The following is a 15602-nucleotide window of genomic DNA, read 5'->3' as shown; positions in this document are numbered from 1 at the left end:
GTCAAGCTTTTAGTCGTTAGATTTTCTAGATATATAGAGATATATTTTAGTTAAATAGGCATTCTTCATATCTTTCAAAGGCTACAAAATATGGCATTTTAAATGTCTTAATAACTTAGGGTTTTTCATGACAATGAGACACGTCTGCTCCTGGCAGCACCAATCTACTTCAAGAGGAAGATGGGCATCAAAGAGGCTCCTTATGGAGTTTGATAGCCATTTGGGCAAGAAACTGCTCTTGCCTGAACTGTTGTATAAACTGGACACAAAGAACCCACAGAGAGAGAACTACTGAACTTGCCTAAGGGTGAGATGGTCTTTTGGGGTTCCTGATTCATAAAAGAGTCTGCGAGACATTCTGCAGGACACAGCAGAAAGTGACTGAACTGCCTTTGGAATTTCCTGCTTCATGGAAATGTCTGCTGGATACTATGGGCCTGAAGGCCAAAGATGGATGCCCCAATGGTACAGAGGAACTTTGGGTGACTGTCCAGGCAGCAAGTTGTCTCTGTCATTTCTAGAGTTTAAAAGTTGCATATGACTTGTTTACTTAGGTAGTATTATATCCTTCTGGAGTCTTTGATGGAGTTAAATGGTTCAATAGTTATAGTTTTCCTTAGTTATGATAAAAGATAAAATAGATTTAAATATTGTAACTGTAATTCTTGCTTGATAACTGTTTTGTTACATAGAAGTTTACTATGTTAAAGCCTTTCTTTTTTGTTTAAACAGAAAAAGGGGAAATGATGGAGGAGTGTCTATGTGTTACTTTCATTATTAATAAAGATACTGCCTTGGCCCTTTAAGAGACAGAAAATTAGGTAGGCGGAGTAAACAGAACAGAATTCTGGGAAAGAGAAGGCAGCCGCTTCAGTCACCATATGCAGTAGCCATGCCTCTCCTCTCCGAGATGGATACAGGTTAAGATCTCTCCTGGTAAGTGGTCCACCTCGTGGTGCTACACGGATTACTAAATATGGGTTAATCAAAATGTGAGTAAGAGGCTAAAATTAATGGGCCAGGCAGTATTTAAAAGAATACAGTTTCCATGTAATTATTTTGGGTAAAGCTAGCCGGGTGGCGGGACGCAGCCCTGCCGCTTCTTTCTACAGATCCAACCACACCCCCAGACTCAGGGAAATGGCAAAACCTTTCTCTGCTCTGTGTGTGGATGCCTCCTTGTTCAGCTGTAAGCAATAGCCTCTTCTCCCTGTTCACTGTACATAATAAACACACAGAGGATGTTGTGCTTTCTCCACCCAAGAGCCCAGTCCATCTGACCCCAGCTACTCTGTTCTTTTATTCATTTACTTGACCCCCAGTCAGGTCCATTCCTGGAGACCATGCAACGACTCCTTATAGGTCAGTGAACAAATTAGAGGAATCAGTTCTACCATGTGGATCCCGGGAACGGAACTCAAGGGTTACCCAAATGCCTTTACCCCTGGAGCCAACTCTCGAGCCCTCAGCTGAACTTCAAATACTACACGCAGCTAAGGTAGTGAACAGTAAAGGTCTGTATCACCGGGATAATATGGCATGTGATAAGTGTACGTTTCAGATAGGCTCTCTCCAGTCCTGGAGGATCTGATGCCCTCTTCTGGCCTCCATTGGCACTGCACACATATAGGATGTGGAGGCAAAAGACCCATACACATAAACCAAAACCAAACCTTTAAAAGTAGTTACTGGGCCACACTGGTCATGTTGCTAGCACTCAGTGTCCTCATGTGACTGAGTTACTATGCATACAGGATATGTCTGCCATCACAAAAATAAAATCTACCGAATGAACTGTGTAGAATATCTTGCAGCTGTAAACTGCTGGCGAACACATGCTCTTTAATGAGGGCAAAGAGCCAGTTGAATCAATCAACCATGCAAGGCAATAGACAAGGGAACTAATAAGTCTACCTGACGTTTTGGAGGGCCATTACCAACAGTGAACAATCTATGCCCTGGGCCCAAACAGCTCCCAGGATTCACCTGAAATTTACATTAACTCTCAAATCACAGGCGTACTTGTAGTACACATTAAGACCCTGGTTCTACTATATATAGAGATGGAGCTGGATGCTGACTGACCTAGGCACTCTCTTTCCTTCTGTCTCTTGGGGCTCTTTTCCTTCTTGGCTCAAGCTGTCTTTCCATGAGTTTGCTTCCACACCCCCTATTAATCAGGCCCTCCAACTCATATAACTAGACACTGCCAGTCAGACATTGGTGATCTAAAAGATAAATCCTACAAAGCATCTAGTGTTATCATTTATAAAGACACGTGAGTGACCTGAGATGGGGCAGCTGCCTCATTGGATCCACTAGTGGATGGCCTGAGGTCTCCATGGGAATCAGACAAGATATGCCAGGCAGAGAGAGTTTGGGTATAGAGTTTATTTAGTGGGTTATGGAGGGAAAAGGGAAGGGGGAGGAAGGGGGAAAAAGAGAGAGCTCCCTCTCCAGAAGAGAGGGGAGGGGGGAAGGGAGGAGAGGGAGGCAGTAGTTACCTCTTGGGGGTGGGGGAAGCAGGCTGGGAGGAGGTTTGGGAGTGGGCAGGGCTCGTCTCTTGTCTCTTAAAGGGTCAGGGTACCCAAGTGACAGACCAGTCAGCAGATTATAACATCTAGTGTCTGCCCCAAACTAGGTAATGCTGGTGTTACATGATGAAGGGGAAATACTAAGCTGTTTTAAGAGGATGTGCAGGACCTCAGAAACCAGCACCATTTTGCCAAAATCTAGGGAGTTTCTTAGCAACCAAATTTCGTTCTTCATTCATTTAATTTTTTCCTAACACCTACCTGTCTGCAGGTGCTGCCAACTGACAACAGGATACACTTCGCCCGTTGTTCTTCCAGATGGAAGACCAGAGCATTCTAGTCAGTACCAATCCAGTTCACACTAAGGAATCAATCCTTCTTGGTTCAGGAGGCTCTGGAATCCTTCAGCCACTGCCAGGAGAGGCCAGAGTAGGATATTTAAAGATAGGGGGTAACAGAAAAGGGCAAGTCTTGGACAGATCTCAATCTACCTTCATTCAACTTCCTATGAGAGGGACTCATAGGGACTCCCATAGAGGTGGAACAATGGGGGGTATCTTAGTTAGGGTTTCCATTGCTGTGAAGAGATGCCAAGACCACAGCATCTCTTAGAAAGGAAAACATTTCACTGGAGCTGGCTATAGTTTCAGAGGTATAGTCTGTCGTCGACATGGTAGAAAGCATGGTGGCATGCAGGCAGACATGGTGCTGGAGACAGAGCTGAGAGCCCCACATCTGGATCAGCAGGCAGCAGGAAGTGAACTGGTTCGAGTTCCTGAGACCTCAAAGCCCACCCCTAGTCATGCGCCTCCTCCAACAAAGCCATGCCTACTCCAAGGCCACACCTTCTAGTAGTACCACTCCCAATAGGCCTATGGCAGCCATTTTCTTTCAAACCACTACAGGAGGATGGAAAACTGCTCCTTGGCTAAAGATCCTCCATGCACAAAGAAGATTGTAGGACAACAGTTCTCAATCTGCCGTAAGAGGTTTGTGTTTTTGGAAAAATAGAAATCTTACCTGGAAATCACAAGTGGCTGTGGGTAACACAGGAATCTACACATGTGCCCAAGACATAAACATTGGAGGGAATAGCTATGAAATTGGGGAAACCAAGAAAAGGAACAGGAATTATGGGTTGCCCCTAATCTACTGTTATGGTTTGGACATTAAGTGATCCTTGAAAAGATTTCTGTGTTAAAGGTTTGATTTCTGATCTAGCAGTATTCAGAGGTAGGGCTTTGGGGAAATGAAGCATCAATGGATTCCTTGATGGCGTCGTAGTGAGATGGCATTATTGGGAGATAGCAGAAAGCAGGAAGAGGGGCTTAATTAGATGAAGTAGGTCACAAGTGGTATGTAGTGGTTTGAATGAGAATGACCACCATAGGCTCATATATTTGAATACTTGGTCCCTAGAATGGAACTATTTGGGGAGGATTAGGAGGTATGGCCTTGGTGAAGGAGCTGTGTCACCAAGGATGGATGGGTTTAAAGTTTCAAAAGCCTATGCCAAGCCAAGTCTCTCTCTTTGTTTACCTGCAATTTGCAGATCAGATGTGAGCTCTCAGCTACACTCCAGTACCATGCCCGTCTGCTGCCAAACTCCACTCCAAGCCATGATGACAAGAGACTAACCCTCTGAAGCTGTAAGGAAGCCCCAACTAATGCTTCCTTCTGCCTTGTTCATGATGCCCTCTTAGAGCAAGAGAACAATGACAAGACAGGATGTGTCCTGAAAGACAAACCATGTCCCTAGCCTAGTCACCCTCTCTGCTTCCTGGCTGCCAGAGGTGGACAACTCTGTGGCACCTCCCTGCCCTGTCCTGATGCTCTTCCAGAAACAATGGAGCCAGCATAGCAGAACATAGACTTCTTTCTCACTGGCAGACCACAGAGTTTGCTCAAGGGTTTATGGCCCCTTTGCTATTGTTCAGAGGAGGATCCTTTCCTGGCCCATGGTCTTGGGAAAAGGTAACTTTCATTCCTCGAGAGTGATGAATGACTTTCCTTTGCACTCTGAGATGCCTTGAATGAGGATGTTAAAGATTTGGAATGCTTGGTCTTCCATTGGTAGAACTGTTTGGAACAGATTAGGAGGTGTGGCCTTCTTGGAGGAGGTGTGTCACTTGGGATGGGCTTTGAGGTTTTAAAAGTCAAGCCATTCCCAGGTAGCTCTCTCTGCCTCCTAGCTGCTGACGAAGACATAGCTTTCTGCTCCTGCTCTGGTGCCATGCTGCCCGCCATGATGGTCATGGACTCACCCACCAGCTGCTCAAACTTCTAATTTACTCTTCTGAACATTGCCTTGGTCATGATGTGATGTGGGATTCCCCTCTGTATGCTGTGAATACCATTGGTTAATAAAGAAACTGTCTTAGGCCTGCACAGGGCAGAATAGAGGTAGGTGGGAAAACTAAACTGAATGCTGGGAGAAAGAAGGTGGAGTCAGGAGATGCCGTGTAGCCGCTGCAGGGAACAGACATGACGGAACCTTGCCAGTAAGCCACAGCCATGTGGCAATACACAGATTAATAGAAATGAGTTAAATTAAGATGTAAGAGTTAGCCAATAAGAAGCTAGAGATAATGGGCCAAGCAGTGGTTTAATTAATACAGTTTCTGTGTGGTTATTTTGGGGCTTAGCAGCCAGGAACAAACAAGTGGCCTCCTAGAACAATGGTGTCTTGTTAGAACCATTTAAAAAAAGAGATGACAACTGGTTGTCCATGCTAATTTTTTGTTTTATTTTATTTTATTTACTGTCAATTTGACACAAGCTAGAGTTACCTGGGAAGAGGAACCTCAATTGAGAATATATAGAGCATACCCACAGCAGATTGGGATGCAGGCCATCCTGTGGGGCACTGTCTTAATTGATGACAGTCCCATGGCATATTAAAAAAAGAAGTCAACAGTAAACAGTGTTCCTCCATGGTCTCTACTTCAGCTCCTGCCTCCAGGTTCTGCCCTGCTTGAGTTCCTGTCCTGACCTGCCTCAATGATGGCGTGTGATCAGATCATGCAAACCAAATAAACCCCTTTCTCCCAGATTGCTTTCTGTTTTATCACAACAATAGAAACCTAATACATTTCTGTTCACTATATATGTCTTAGTTAGGGTTTCTATTATTGTGATGAAAACCCATGGCCCTAAAGCAAGTTGGGGAAGAAAGGGTTTATTTGGCTTACACTGCCATATCATTGTTCATCCCTGAAGGAAGTCAAGGACAGAAACGCAAACAGGTCAGGATCCTGGAGACAGGAGCTGATGCAGAAGCCATGGAGGGGTGATACTTACTGGCTTGCTTCACATGACTTGCTCAACATTCTTTCTTATAGCAGCCCAGAGATGGCCACCCACAGTGGGCTGGGCCCTCCCCTATTGATCACTAATTGAGAAAATGTCCTACAGCTGGACTCACAGCAGCATTTCCTCAACAGAGGCTCCTTCCTCTCTGATGACCCTCGCTTTTGTATGTGTGTCAAGCTGACACACAAAAGCAGCCAGTACAATATACCTCCCTAAAACATAAGGCCAAGGCTATGTTCAAAGAGAAAGCATTGAACCTGGCAGAATGTGATTTCTCAATATCAGATAGCTATGTCATCCAGTGTGGCCTTTGCTCAAGGAGTGCCTATTACACAACCATTAGGAAAGCAATTAGTGTACAAGCATACAGACATGACTCATCCAACAGTCTCATATGTGCAAAACCTGTGTCTATTTGTTCCTTGTCTTAGTTAGGGTTTCTATTGCTGCAATGAAACACCATGACCAAACGGCAAGCTGGGGAGGAAAGAGTTTATTTGGCTTACACTTCCACATCACAACCCATCATTGAAGGAAGTCAGGACAGGAAGCTGGAAGTAGAAGCTGATGCAGGAGCCATGCATTACTGGCTTGCTTCCCATGGTTTGCTGCGTTTTTATAGAACCCCAGACCATGAGCCCAGAGATGACACCACCCACAATGGGAGGAGACCTTCCCCCATCAATCACTGACTAAGAAGCTTCCCTACAGCCAGATCTTATGGAGGCATTTTCTCAACTCACGCTCGCTCCTACTCTAGGTTGTGTCAAGTTGACATAAAACTAACCCCTGCATTCCTCTTATTTTATGTCTTTTTTATAATTTTAATTGAGGTAAAGTTTGAGGACAATGAGACACACAATACACAGTGGTCCCTTCTATATTTACACCCCTCCCTCAGGAGACCAAAGGTCTTGCCAACACTCCACAAGGTTCCCTTGTGTCCCATTCCCAGGTAACAAATACTCTGCTTTTCATCACAGAACATAGATGTTTTATGTTATTGAATTTTACTGAATGAAATTGTTTATGTCTTCTTTGTTTTGTCTTTCTTGGCTCAACATATGTTTGAGTTTCTTTTTTGCTTGAGATTCTTCCACATTGCTCTTTATATCTGTATTCATTCTTAAAGTCAACTTTATTGAGGTATGACTTTATAAAATACAACATATTTCCCATTTAAGAGTACAATGAGTTTAGATAAAATTATACACTCAGTACATATCCTGGGGTAACTATGAAAGCCAGGAAAGGAAAAAGAGGCAGTTGCCAGGGTGGAGGCTGAGGATGCAACAGAGAAGGGAATAACAAGGTCTGAGTGATCTGAGTGGGGCAGGAGGGGGCTGATTGGAGGAAGGAGATGTACAGGAGAAGAGAGAAGGGGCCAATAATGGTAAGCATGTCTGGGAAAGTCACAAGGAATCATACTTTGAACTATACCTTTAAAAAATCCCAGTAACACATATGCGTTTGTGTACAAAGACGCACATAGAGTTAAATGAGACTTTCTCATCTGAAGGGACGACAATTCCTCCAAGAGTCAAGGATCACCCTAAAAACCCAACACCAGGCATGAGAACATTTTTTGAGTTGTAGGTTAGGGTTGTCCCAGAGAATCTCTAAGCATTACAGGCTCTTGTTCTTGCCCCTAAGGGCTAGTTTTCACTGTACCGGAAGGTACCATGCAAGCTTCCAAAATAGGGGAGTGTTGCAGGATATTTGATCACACTGTGAAACCCCAAGACTGTGTTAATAAAATCAACCTTGAATGGGGGCAGAACCAGCAACTAGTTGACAAGAATTAGCCATAGAGAGACAAATAGAAAGTCACACAAGAAGGAGTAGGAAAGGACTTAGAGATTTGTGGTCTTTTTGGTTTGGGACGAATGGAGATATGTTCTCTTCATGGGGCTGCAGCCAAAAGGAAGGTCAGCTGGTTGTTTCTCGGCCCCTCTGACCTATCAGGTTTTCACCCCAACATCTTACTCCCAAGTCTTTATTGATAGATAGAACAATAGAGACTCAGGTAAAAACTTCATTTGGTGGCAGCGACCGAGCTGGTGCAGGCAGGACTAGAACTCCCGCCAGGAGCACTGGCTGCAGGGCAGCCGGACAGCAGGGTTGCAGATGGTAGTAAAGTATCAGTAGACTCAGGTGCAGCCACTAAGCCAACGGAAAACCAACAGGTAAGCAACCAATAGTCCTACCCAGCTAGGATACATACGCACCACAATGACCAGTATGGCAAATAACCTTAAGGGTGCAGTATAGTGCCACATATAACTCGGTAGTGACCAATCTCTGTAACTGGACTTAAGACCTGTTGAACAAGACAGAAATTATGCCTGGTACTGGGAAGCTAGCCAACCACCTAGGGCTAGTGAAGTCATGGATCTTGGAGAACCTATAACTACCACTTTACTAAACTAATATAATCCCTAGCTATTTGCTAAATATCTGTCCTTATACCCATAGATAAGTGTAATTCTCACCCCTCGTCAAGGAAAGTTCTCTTTGGAACAGACAGGGGCCATTACAGAATAGTGGATGCTCTGATACAGCTCCCACACCTGAGGCGCAGGGGTCACTGAAGAGGGGATGGAAAGACTGTAGGAGCCAGAGGTTCGGGGAAGTGGCTGTGAAATTGTGTTTCCTATAAATGTGAGAAGCTACACCCTTAAGGTCTCACGGACATGACTTCCTAAACATGGGCTGAACAACATTAGGCCAGCATAGTCTCAGTCCCTACAGACCAGTGCACATCTGGAAAACCCGTGGGTCTTTCTGAGCATGGTAGATGGAGGCAGAGGCAGTCTGACCTCTGGGAGTTTGATGCAGGCTAACCATAGCTACATAGTGAGACCCTTTCTCACTAAAATAAAACAGAACAAAAGCTTGGCTGTAGGCAAGCCTGTAGGGCATTTTCTTAGTGATTAATGTTAGAGGGTCCAGCCCATTGCGGGTGATGCAACCCTGGGGCACGTGTTCCTGGATTCCAAAAGTAGGCTGAGAAATCCATAGGGGACAAGTCAGTAAGCAGCACCCATCCATGGCCTCTGCATCAGCCCCTGCCTCCAGGTTCCTGTCTTGACTTCTTCAATGGTGAACAGTGCTGTGGAAGTAAAAGCCAAATAAACCCTTCCCTCCCCAACTTGCTTTTTGGTCATGGTGTTTCATTGCAGCAATAGAAACCTTAAGACACGGGGCCTTGAAAGAGTTAAGGTTTCAGTTCCTAGGATCCTGGCTTTCCCTCTGAAGAGCTGTAGTTACCAGTCCTAAGGCAGCTGTATCTAAGGCACCCTGTGTTCTCTTTGCCAACACTGTCTGAGTTAGCTCTCTGCTGATAATGGCCCATTTTCCCAATACAAATAGTATAGAGCGGTTCTCAACCTGTAGATCACCACCCCTTTGGCAAACCTCTATCTCCAAAAATGTTTATATTACAATTCATAGCAGTAGCAAAATTACAGTTATGAAGTAGCAACAAAAACAATTTGATGGTTGTGAATCACCACAACATGAAGAACTGTATAAAACAGTTGTCGCATTAGGAAGGTTGAGAACCATAGGAAGATGCTATACTTCTTTTGTTTGTTTGTTTGTTTGTTTTTCAAGACAGGATTTCCCTGTGCAGCTTTTTTTAAAAATATTTATTTATTATGTATACAATATTCTGTCTGTGTGTATGCCCACAGGCCAGAAGAGGGCACCAGACCCCATTACAGATGGTTGTGAACCACCATGTGGTTGCTGCGAATTGAACTCAGGACCTCTGGAAGAGCAGACAATGCCCTTAACCTCTGAGCCATCTCTCCAGCCCCCTGTGCAGCTTTGGAGCCTGTCCTGGAACTCACTCTGTAGAACAGGCTGGTCTCGAACTCACAGAGAATCGCCTGTCTCTGCCTCCCGAGTGCTGGGATTAAAGGAGTGCGCCACCACGGCCCTGGGATGTTATATTAAGGAACTTGCTTCGCCTAAGTCATCAGCTTACACAAGACCTCCCAGTCCCATCTATTGCTTTTGTCTTCTTGATTTCACATTCTCGGTCCTTCCACTCACCACTCAGAACCCTTATTCCCGTAAGTTCGGTTGGGAACAAAGGGCTTATTACAGGTTTCATTTCTCAGATCGCACTCGAATATGTCACTGAGGGAAGTTAAGGGCAGGAACCTAGAGACGAGAAGTAGAAACCATAAAGGAGTGGTCTTGCTCACCTGCTTTCTGACATAATTCAGGGCCACCTACCCAGGGGTGGCACCACCCACTGTGGGCTGTGAGCTGAGCCCACTCACATCAATCATCAATTAAAAAAAATGTCTGACAGACTTGCCCACAAGTGATCGTGGAGACACCATTTTCTCAGCCGAGGTTCCCCATCCCAGACACGCCTATGTTTGTGTCATACTGACACAACTCGAGCACCGCGACCAGTCTGGTGGACCAGTGAGTCAGGCGGGCTCATGGGGGCTGTAAGGAACAACCTGACCAGACGCCACAGTCCATTGTTTACCAAAAGGATGCAGTGGGAAGGAGCTGCCAGGAAGTCTTGTCCCTTTCTGGGCTGCAATTTTCTGAAGTGTTAGGAGTCTCTCTTACTCACTAGTTGGCATTTTTTTAAGGTTTAATTAGTTAAAATTCAGAGTCTTTTTGAGTCGATGCTTTAGAAATTCTTTATGTCCATCCTATGTGTGCGGCCAGCTGTTAGTAAATTAGCTAAGTATAGGAATTAGTGCACAGTTGATGGCTGTGAGTCTTCCAATACGCATCTAGATGCCTGCTGGGATTAGGGGTTCTGGCTACAAGGCCCATAAGAGGTGACCTTGGACTGGAGATGTGGCTGTCAAATAAAGTTGTGGCACCAAAGGACTCACGAGGACTCACAAGCTCCTACGTCATAGAAGACAATTGTGCAGAGACCAAGAGTCCTTCCAATTGTGCCCACTTCCCACTGGCCTGGGCTTGTGCCTGGGTCATGCACTCTGCTTCCCTGCCTCCACAAGGAACCACTGGAGTAGAGCAATGGTAGAGTCTAGCCGGATGATGTTTCTACCTCCCCATGACAACAATTCCCAAAAGATTACATGGATTCTATGCCCCTCAGGTGCTTCAATATGAGACATACAAGGACATTCAGCAAGTGAGAGTAACGCACAGGACCCAGAACAGTCAACAGAACCTAGATGCAAGCACAACGTTAGAATAAGCTGAGAACATAACTTACTTATGAGTCGGAGAAAAACGACATTTAAGTAGAATAGTAGCCACACCCTACAGGGACTTTCTTCCCTTCCCAAACACTAGTGAGAAGCTATTTACAATCATACAAAAGTTCTGTATTGCTCTACCAGGCATGTTCAACCCACAGCTCATGGGCTGAGTGCAGCAATGTATAGTTTTAAAAGTCAGCCAAAACAAAGTAAAAAAAACCTACTTAAAACATTATGAAATTTTGCCGGGCAGTAGTGGCACATGCCTTTAATCCCAGCTCTTGGGAGGCAGAGGCAGGTGGATCTCTGTGAGTTCGAGGCCAGCCTGTTCTACAGAGTGAGTTTCAGTCAGACTGTCCCACATGTCTCAAAAAAAATTATGAAATTTTATGTGACTTTCTAAAAATTTAAATTGCCAATTTTGAGCATCAATATTGTAAATGACATCTTGTGGCAATGTCAAAAGGTTGAACACGCCACGTGTCTGCTATGGCTGCTGTAAAAAGATATCATAGACTGAGTAGCTTAGAAACAATTCTATCCCTTGGTGCTGAAGGCTGGGAAGTCCAACATCAAGTAGTCAGCAGACTGAGTGACATAGGTGTGTCTTCTATCTATCTGATGATTTCATTGGTTAATTAATAAAGAAACTGCTTGGCCTGATAGGTCAGAACATAGGTGGGTGGAGTAGACTGAACAGGATGCTGGGAGTGAGGCAGATGCCTTGGGCAATCGCCATGCCTCTCCTCTCTGGGTCAGACACCATGGAGCCAGCCACCAGGTCATACATGCTAAATCTTTCCCGGTAAGCCACCACCTTGTGGTGCTACACACATTACTAAATATGGGTTAAAGCAAGATGTGAGAATTAGCTAATAAGAGGCTGAAACTAATGGGCCAGGCAGTGTTTAAATGAATACAGTTTGTGTGTTGTTATTTCGGGGCATAAGCTAGCCAGGCAGCCGGAAGCTGGGCGGCAGAAACACAGCCCCACTGCTCATTACTACAACTGAGGTCTGGTGAGAACGGCTTTCTGGTTCATAGCCCTCTAGCTGCATCCTTTTTTGGTAGAAGGGCTGAACAAGGAACCACTGCCTTTACAAGGAACCACTGGAGTAGAGCAATGGTAGAGTGTAGCTGGATGATGTTTCTGCCTCCCCATGACAACAATTCGTAGCCTTATGTCTATGTCTATGTCGCCTTCAAGAACAACTTCCTTAGAACTTGACTTTCCAACTTCTTACCTCAACTTCAGAAAGTGTAAGAATGAGCAAGGCTGAAGATCCAGCACAGCCTGCCCTGTACCTGGAGACACTCTTTAGCTAATACCGAGCACCGTTCTCAGAGCCTCTGCGTTTGGAGCTCAGACTAGACAATGAGTGCAAAGGTATCTGTGTTCATTACTTGTTAATCTTTAAATTTTATAGTCTTGTGTGGTTAATGTTTAAGCTGTAAACTTTTAAAATTAAAATTTTTAATATTAACACTTTGAAGGGGTTGGAGAACTGACTCAGTGGTTCAGTGTGTCTGATTTTCCAGAGGACCCCAGTTCAGTTGCCAACACCACATCATGCAGACAACAACTACCTGGAGCTCTTCTGGCCTCCAGGGACAAGCGCACTCATGTGCACATACCCAAATGCAGAAACACAGACACATATACACTTTAAAACAATTACTAATGCCCATGTCCTTTATTTCACTGCTTAAATTTTAAAAACCACTTTGAGTGTTTAAATGTATAATTTTAAAAGAAGAGATCTAAGCATGGTGTCATATTCTCTAATCTCAGTTTCTCAGAAAGGTGATGACGAATTTCAAGTTTTAAGATAGCCTGGACAATTTAGAGAACTTAGAGAGACCCTGTCTCAAAAAAAATTGACCTAGGCTGTGTCTTAATAAATGAACATTTGCCTGGCATGTGCAAGGCCCTGAGTTAATACTCAGTATCGTAAACAAAGCAATATTTTCCTCTGATTTAAATCAACTTGCAATATATGAAGCTACAATAATATGAGATTGCAGTCCAAGAATCTTTGTGTGTGTGTGTGTGTGTGTGTGTTTTCAAGATTTTACTTGAAACTTAAGGGTTTACTCTGTAGTGTTAGTTTCTGTCCTAGAACTTGCTCTGTAGACCAAGTTGGCCTTGAACTCACAGAGATCCACCTGCCTATGCCTCCTAAGTGCTGGGATTAAAGGCATGTATCACCACGACCTGGCTGAGGTCCAAGAATCTGCTGGTCCTCTTTAGTTGGGAGGCTAAGGCAGGACAGCAATGAGTTACAGAGTACCAGAATCCAAGACAAAACAAATACATTAGAGCATTTCTTCAAAACAACACTCCTTCCAGGTAAGAAACATGTAGTTTTAAAGATTTGAGTTTTACTTATGCATGTATATGTACAATGTTACTGGTATCTTGGGGAGGGGGCAGAGCAAAAGGGGCATTAGATCCCCTGCAGCTGAAGTTAGAAGCTGTTGTAAGGCATCAGAACTGTGTGCTGTTTACTGAACTTGGGTCCTCTGAAAGCCCTCTTAACTGTTGAGCCATCTTTCAGTCAGAAGCAGGCTCTTAGATATCTTTGAGTTCAAGGACAGCCTGATCTACATAGCAATTTCCAGAAGAGCCAAGACAACATAGTAAGACCCTGTTTCAGAAAATATTTTTGAGCACATACATCATGATTCAGTTAACAATAAGGTCAATAAGGTTATTCAACCTATGGGCTCACTACAAACTGAAATCCCTTTGCCTTCTCTATTACCAAAAAGATGGCCTCTTAGAGTTATTGATTTGAAAGATTGTTTCTTCACTATACCTTTACAAGAAAAGGGTAGAGAAAAATTTGCCTTCACAGTGCCTACTTACAATAATTCTCAGCCTACTAGGTGATATCAATGGATTGTCCTCCAATGCTCAATAGTCCTACATTGTGCCAATACTTTGTAAGTCAGACATTGGAAAAATATGTAAACAATTTCCTAAGTCTATAATTTACTATTACATGGATGACATTTTGCTATCTGATTCAAACATGGATACTTTAGAAAGAATGTTTAAAGAAGGAAATAAAGTTTTACCTAAATGGGGACTGCAGATTGCTCCTGAAAAATACAAAGAGGAGATTCTGTCAATTACCTAGGTTATAAAATAGGTTGCAGAAAATTAGGACACAAAAGGCACAAATTAGGAGCGACTGGTTACAGACTCTGAATGACTTTCAAAGATTGTTAGGAGACATTTCCAGTCTACGACTGGCTGTTGGGATAACACCTGATCTAATAATTCATTTAAAGAAAACCTTAGATGGTGATAAAGATTTGAATAGTCCCAGAGAATTAACAGCTGAAGCAGAAAAGGAACTGACAATGGTTGAGAAAAATTACAGAAGGCACATGGGGATAGGGTGAATCCAAATCTAAGTTGTATATTGCCTCCCAGAATTTCTCCTATGGGAATTTTAATGTAGAATGAAGATATTATTTTAGAATGGATCTTTTACAGCATAAACCAAGTAAAAAATTAAAAACTTATGTGGAAAAAGTCTCTGGATTAATTATAAAAGGTAAATTGAGACTTCGTCAACTAGCAGGTATAGACCCAGCAGAAATTATAGTGCCTTTTACTACTGAGGAAATAAAAAAGTTATGGGAAGACAATGAACCATGGCAAAGAGCTTGTGCTAATTTTTTGGGAAGAAATTAATAGCAACTATCCCAAAAGCGATAGACTTAACCTCATAAAGAGAACTTCTTGGATTCTTCCTCAAATTGTATGTGATGCTTCAATAACTAGAGCCTGTACACTTTATACTGATGCTCCATCAGGGAAGGCCTGTTACAAATCAGAAGAATTGAGTGAGGTAGAACAAAGCCCTTATAATTCTGTCCAGAAGGCAGAATTATATGCTGTTCTCATGGTGCTAAGGAATTTTTAAAAACCTCTTAATATAGTTGCTGATTCACAATATGTAGAAAGAGTTGTCTTGCATATTGAAACTGCTGAATTTATACCAGATGATACAGAATTGACCGTACACTTATCCAGGTACAGGACATTATCAGGAATAGGCTTTGTCCTATGTACATAACACACATTTGATCCCATACAGGTCTGCCAGGTCTTCTAGCACAAAGTAATGCAGAAATTGATCAATTATTGATTGGTAGTGTGTTACAGGTCTCAGAATTTCATAAAAAACATCAATCACATAAATAGCAAAAGTTTAAAGAAAGAGTTTTTCATTAAATGACTGCAAGCTAAGGAGATTATAAAGAGATGCCCTACTTGCTCTTTCTATAACCAAACACTGCTACCTGCAGGGACTAACAACCCAAAGGGTACTCAAAGGAATGAAATCTGGCAGATGGATGTGTTCCACTTTGCAGAATTTAGAAAATTAAAATATGTACACCGCACCATTGATACTTCTTTAGGCTTTCAGTGGGCAACTGCTTTAAGCTCAGAAAAGGCTCATTAAGTAATCACATATCTATTAGAAGTTATGGCTATCATGAGTATACCTGCACCAATAAAGACAGACAATGG

Source organism: Arvicola amphibius, chromosome 13 (genome assembly GCF_903992535.2).
Source record: "Arvicola amphibius chromosome 13, mArvAmp1.2, whole genome shotgun sequence".
NCBI classification, from domain to species: domain Eukaryota; kingdom Metazoa; phylum Chordata; class Mammalia; order Rodentia; family Cricetidae; genus Arvicola; species Arvicola amphibius.
The sequence above is the reverse complement of the archived record's forward strand: the minus strand, read 5'-3'. Positions refer to the sequence as shown.